At 26.2% G+C, this 7,317-nt stretch overlaps 1 pseudogene; it reads right to left on the bottom strand.

Annotated features, from left to right (window-relative positions):
• Positions 1–765: 765 nt before the first annotated feature.
• LOC112680495 lies at positions 766–3,540 on the bottom strand (annotated as a pseudogene).
• Between the last annotated feature and the right edge of the window lie 3,777 nt (positions 3,541–7,317).

The raw sequence follows: 7,317 nt of genomic DNA, 5'->3' as shown, positions 1-7,317 counted from the left end.
ATATTTGCTGTCCAATGCAATCATGCGTTACAATTATGGTGAAAGGAAACGAGGAAAGTATTGTCATTGTTTAACATTTTCCAAACTTTTTATCAAACCAAAATTATTTTATGGGCATTTTTTTAGTAAAAAAAAGCTTTGATAATATGAACCTTTAAATTATTCACAAACACCTCAAATATTATTAAACATTTTACTATCTATAGTAAACAATACTAAAAACATTTAATAAAAATCTCCAAGTATATGATTGTTATTTTTTGAGTTACAATGAAAACAAAATTTCCATTTTATCAAAAATTAGTATATCGTAAATATTACTGTTATTTTATAAGTTGTCTTAAATTGTTTGTAATTATTAAGAAATCAACGTACACAGATACAATAAAACATGGTAACATGGTAACGTTCGATATATCATAAATTTACTAACACATTATGTAAGCTAACATTTTTGAGTAAACGAGTGGTTAAAAAGTATTTAACACTCAATTTCAGCACAAAAGGCATTATTAACAAAAAAAAAAAAAAAAAATTAAAAAAATAATATTCATACACATATCAATTATTAATTTGTAAATTGTGAAAAAAAAATAATAATTTAACTTCACTATACTAATATGACAAAAATAAAATAAAGTATTTGCAATCCCAAAACTTTATTTATAATACATTTCACGTACATACATTCAAAATCACAATTTTTATTTATGTGGATAAAATAACATACATAATTAGAATAGTGAAAAGTGAATTGTTAATACATTACCATGCTAGAAAAAAAGGAACACGCATGAAATCTAAAAAATTATTATACATTTTAATTGGGATATAAAATGACTTATTAAATAATGCAGTATGTACAGCGTCTATATTGTAAGTGACGTACGCTGAAGGTTTATACATATCAATAGCATGTGAAGGCATTCAGCGACTTGTTCTATAACAAAATGTAATACATCATTATAAAATATAATTCTAATTATAAATAGCAACAATAAATATTATAAAATCATATATTATAGACGTTATGAATTTATATCTCTTTATTAATTGGAGATTCCGATTATTTACCCAGGCATAGATATTGGTCTAGTAGGATTAGATCCAACATTTCTTACCATATCACACTTCATAGGCTTTCTATCAAGCTTCCTGTTGTGATATACATCAACTACTTGAATAGCATCTGCACAATGTTCATATATCACTTCTGCTACACCTGGTTGAACTACTCTAGACTCTAGTAATTTACCAATATCAGCAAAAAGTTCCTTAATAAGAAAGTAAAAAAATTGATTATCAATTTAAGTAAAAAACCAATATTAAGTTATTTTATACTATATAGTTTTAATAAAATTAAATACATACTATAATATCTTCAGACATAACTGACGGTTCTAAATTATAAATAACAATTTTATGACCAGAGGGACGTGAACATATATAACAAACATAGCTGTTTGACGAGAATCTAATCTTGAACGTAATTTTTTACTTAATTCTTTATGATTCCTTAAATAATTTATAGATAAATAAATTAGTACTAATTATAATATAATATCATATAGTAACACTAATTAAAACTATCAAATGATTAAGTAATATTTTTATAAATAAAATTTATTTATTATTATATAACTTGTTATTAATTATCGCAGTTAATAACTAAAATAATTTTAACTTATGAAACTTTTGATAAAATTATATTTCACCTTGAATTTCTTTCCAATAAATCATCTTCATCTTCATATATATCATGATTAAATATTGCCTTTCCTCCTATATTCCGTCTCATTACCTATAATATAATATAATCAAAAATGCACTAAATTGAAAATTTTAATTTAAAATGTATCTTATTTACTAGGGTCGGAGAGTATCTACTGGTTTCTTCCCGATCCATTGCCATTGCCATAGGCCTAAGGTTTTTCATTTATTCTTGAAGGTCTAGTAGAACGCTCGAAAGGTTGTCTCATAGACTGAGCATTTGATATTGGACGTCTTGAATTTCTCATATCACGTCTTATTGGTCTTATTTCTTTAATTGGTTTGTTGCCTTATGTTTAAAAAATGTGTTATATTAAAAATACAGTCAATAATGATACTATTGTTAAAGTATGTTGTTAAAATACACAATAATAACACAAATCTAAATATTTTACTTCTAAATGTGTTCAACTCAGAATTGAATGTATTACTACTGCGTATTTTCTCTACACCATCAAAACGTTCTTGATTTACAGTAGGCCACCGGTCAAGAACACTTGAATGATGTGTAGAGGTTCTTTCATCCCAAATAGACGTAACGGTAAGAATTCCACGACGGTCAATTTTTACACGACCTAAGTTATTGGAAAGTCCTCTTGAAGTTCCTAAACTACAAGTTCCCTAATAAAACAATAAAAAAAACTATGTATTATTATCTAATAAAAGATGACTTAAGGTTAAATAAAATAATTTTACAATAATATTGTTATCATTATATCTGTTAGATATAATAATAATAATATAATATTAAAAATTGATTTGTTATAAAATGATTTATAGATATAGATAATGATAAAAAAATTCTCATATTCTAACTGTTTTTACTTATTTATTTACTACATTTAACATAAATTTACAAATGAGCATTAAGTCAATATAAATAAGTCTATAACCCGTTCTCAAATCCATAAAATGAAACATAAAAAATTTAAAAAAAAATATACAAGTTTTTTAACATTGATATCAACACAAAAAATATTTTAAAATGCACAACTCAACTGATAGTTGAAATGTTATGGATCAAGAAATCAATTTTTTTTCAACTCAGTATTAATGTATTCATTAAAAATACATAAATACTAATTACTTAATTCTATTGATTAAATTAGTATACTAGATCAATACTTATACATACTCGTATTATAGAATTGAAATATGCAATTTCTTTCATGAATATAGTTTAGTTACTTACATTATAAGACGATGAATATAATTGGGGTTCTTGGATTTTTTCACGTGCATCTTTCTGTTTTGTCAGCTTTTGTCTAGCATCTACCATTACAGTAGATTTTTTTTTGCTTTTTGCAGAAACTTAACACAAGCATCCATCATATTATTTATGGCCACTCTTGAATTTTTTGTCAATATTTTTCTTTTGTTTAATGTATCATTACTAGATTGTCTTTGGGCAGCTTTTAATCGTTTAACTTTTGCAGCTTTATTGGCTGAAGGTAAACGTAAATGATTATGAAGACCAAATTGAAGTGCTATGGTCCGCCTGAAATCACAATTTAACCAATTCAAATAACCAGTTTAACATATTGGTTAGAAATACCCAATCAATGTTTAAAAAAATAAAAATTTGAGTGGGAGATCACCGGTTAAGTGTACTTAAGCCATACAATAATTTAAACGAATTACTCCAGACATTCATTCAGTTGTGAACCAACATTTTCAGATCAAAAACTGGATGACATTTTATCAATCATTATATATTTACCCTCCACGATCTTGACCATTCTGGGGTCGTTTTCCTTTTATGAACTTCATGATGAAATTAATTTCTGGTTACTGAAATCGAATGCAAACGGACGTTTGATGAGTTACACCACGAACGACGACTGCTAAACACGGCCAACCATGTGTATGAAAACGGACAAGTGGGTTTACGGAAGTCAAACGAGTGAACTTACACAAACGTCGTAAAAGTAAACAACACAGTTAATGAATAAGTTAGACGGCGTGAGACGAGAGAATAACAATTCCATCGATACAAAGGAAAGCAACAGAAACCGAAGTAGCCAAAACGGTTGTATTAACTCGGGATGTGATAGAAACACATTACAAAAACAAAAATGAATACTAAAACATATCTTTTTGATAAAAATGTAACTCAACTGTATCACTCTATATACAACCTTTCTAAATTTCCGTCCTAAATATTTGGCCCATGGTGTGAAGTTCACAATTTTTTTTAAAAATATACGTTTTTCTTCTTTCGTTACAGGTATCTACTCGTATTTAGGTAGTGAATGTGATCAGATAGATTTACACTTGTCGTACAAAATTGAACACACGACTATCGGTAAGATTTTAAGAAAAGTTTGCAAAGTAATTTGAGAATTTTTACGCGCAGAGACCTTTCCTAATTTTACACAAGAATGCTGGAAAGAAATTGCTCGAGGTTTTCAAAAATATGTCCATTTTCCTAATTGCTTAGGTGCGAATAATGTACGATTGCACGTACGAATTAGATGATCAAAAAACAGTGGGTCACTATTCTACAATTACAAATTTTTTTTTTTCAAATGTGTTGCTAGCAATTGTAGACGCAAATTAATTTATATTGATATCAGGCGTGGATCTAGAATTGAAATTGGGGGAGGGTCAATTTTTGGAAAGGATAAAAATATAATATACATTTACAAAATAATGAAAGTAAATTATTAATTAAAATTAAAACGTTATTAATATATTTATAAGTTATAACCATTTTTAGTTTATGTTAGTTATTTTAAATTTACAAACATGAGGCTGCCAAAAAATAAAGTTCTGGGGCTGGACCAAAAATAAAATTTTGTATTTATATTTTTATTATTTTATATGCAAGTATTATTAATAAAATAATAATGATATTTATTAAATAACAAAATTATAATTTTTTCTTAGAGAGGTGTCTTGCCCAACTTTACCCCCAATGAATGCCACTGCATAAAATTTTATATTATGATGTACATTAGTACATTACTTAATAATGGTTAGTACATACTCGATTTTCATTTTCATGTTAGGGTTAGCTAAAAATCTAACCGAACTCGAGTGCGAAATTTGATGGAAAAATATTAGAGTGAAATACAGTTATATTAAACATATTATATTATGAACTGGATAAATTCTACTCCTAATTTGATAAAAATGAACTATGGTTAAAGATAGCGCGCATTAACAGGCACCAAAGTCATGATCTAACTTGTCTAACAAAATGTTATTACGAGTATGTTATTATTTTTACACTTTTACAAAGAAAACCTTTCGTGGCTTTGAATTTAAAGGTTTTTTGGCGTTTTTAAACTAGATTTTTTTCCTTCTTGAGGTGTTTCGACACCCAAATTAAATACTAAACATCTGGAAAAGTAACGTCAATCACCCCTTTGATTTCTAGAAAGTAAGTCTAAGAAACGAAGAATAATGCAGAGACGACATTTTTATTAATGCAAGTTAGTTCTCCGTAACTCTAATAAAATATTGTATGGATATTCTATGTTCAAATATATTATTATGGTCGATATAGCTTCTGTTTGTTGTACCCTTGAACATTATTAATCTAATGAACGTAGTTGAGGTAAATACTTATTAGATAACATACATAACATTTACATTTTAACCATTTGAGTTGGAAGTTTTAAATTAAATATTTGAGAATATAATATAGCTTATACATACTTCATTACTTCACATGCGAAGACACAAAAAGCACGCACTTATATTTTGAAACTTTGTCCGGTACCTTTTTACAAATCTAACTATTTTAATTTAATATTGTTTTTGTTTGCGTGAATTATACGCGTTCTCAATACTAAAATTTACATTAAATGTATATTATCATAAAAAAAATTTGTTAAATAGGTATTATATTGAACTATTAAAGGCTAAGCACTAACGGATTAAAAATAAAAATATAATTTAAACGTAAAGTTAATTGCATAAAAAAGTAAATAAATTAAAGTAAATGTTACAAAGTATTATTATATTTGATTTTTATTTGCTTGATAAGTATAAATAATTTAATATTAATTTCTTTATTAGAAATAAATACGATGTAATAAAATCCAAAAATATATTATATTTTGGTAAAACGTTCGGTGAATAACTTATTCGAATGACTGCCGATTTAAAAAATTACATAGTAACTTTCAATCAAAGTATGTTAATGGTTTATTTTCACCTTCGTAAATTCAGTAATTAAAACATTAAACATAACTTAAATTTAATATTTTTTTCTTAATTAATTTAACTGGGCTGGTTTGTTGAGTTAAGTAACTTTTATTGAAGGCTATAGAAATTATCAATAAAATCCTCAATGATAACACGATTTTTTTTTCAAACTATATAAATATGGAACTATAATAAAAGGAAAATATTGCAATTGATTTGTCTCTTCTTTTATTTATTGGTAACTTTTAATCATAATATTATAGTACGATAAATAGATGGACAATATTGAAAATTTCAGAAACTTTTGTAATATCCGGATTGTAATTTACATTCACTTTACGATCAATTTCGTACATGATACATGGAACTTAAGAGCTACTTTTTTATTACCAGAATAAAAAAATATTCCCAGATGGTAAAAAAAAACCATACATCATTGTAAAATCGATAACTTCTTTATCGTTTGACCAGAAGATGTACAAAATAAAAGTTTTACACTTTTAAGATCAAAAGTATTTCGTTATAACCTACATATATAATCAAACGACATTTTAGCCGTTAAAAAATTAAAATATTTTACTTAATTTAATGACAAATTCCAATCCACACGCACAAGTCTTTCTTAATGGTATAATAGTTATACTTAAACGTAATAAATGAACGAGTAAAAAATAATTAGTAGTAGGTACTCAAATTAAATGAAATATAAATATATAATATAAATAATTAAATAATAAAATGAATGATGTCTACTTAATTTATTGTTATAGTGAACATACCATATTTAATATGGTATTTCGTAGATACTCGGTAAACATATGAAGCCATTTACAGATGCTGATATTGTTAAAGAATGTATGCTTCAATCTGTAAATGTTCTGTTTGGAAATAAAAAGGAAATTGTCGAAACTTTTCGTCATATCCCAATATCAGCATCCACTAACACGAGAAATACTGAAGTACTGGCCAAAAATAATCACAATCAGTTGAAACAAGATCTATCTACTGCTGATTTTTATTCTATAGCCTTGGATGAATCAAGTGATATAACAGATACATCTCAGCTAATAATTCACGTGAGATACTTGAGCAATATCAGTGGGACATTTTACGAAGATAGCTACCACAAACCATAACCCCGACTTAAAGCAGCTAGTTGAAAGCAAGATCTGCCATTTTTTCTCATTAAAAATATTAATTAATAATTGTTTCATATATTTATTTAATTTAATTATATTTTCATTAGTTTTAGTTACATAATAATTAATAAGTGTATATATTTTTTTTTTTAGAAATAAAGTATTTTTGACCAACCGGAATATTATAATAAATATTATGTACTTTTAAATTTTTATGGCCCGCGAGAATTTTCCGAATTCTTAATGTGGCCCG

Source organism: Sipha flava, unplaced genomic scaffold (genome assembly GCF_003268045.1).
Source record: "Sipha flava isolate LNK unplaced genomic scaffold, YSA_version1 177_pilon_pilon, whole genome shotgun sequence".
Lineage (NCBI taxonomy): Eukaryota > Metazoa > Arthropoda > Insecta > Hemiptera > Aphididae > Sipha > Sipha flava.
The sequence above is the reverse complement of the archived record's forward strand: the minus strand, read 5'-3'. Positions and strand labels throughout refer to the sequence as shown.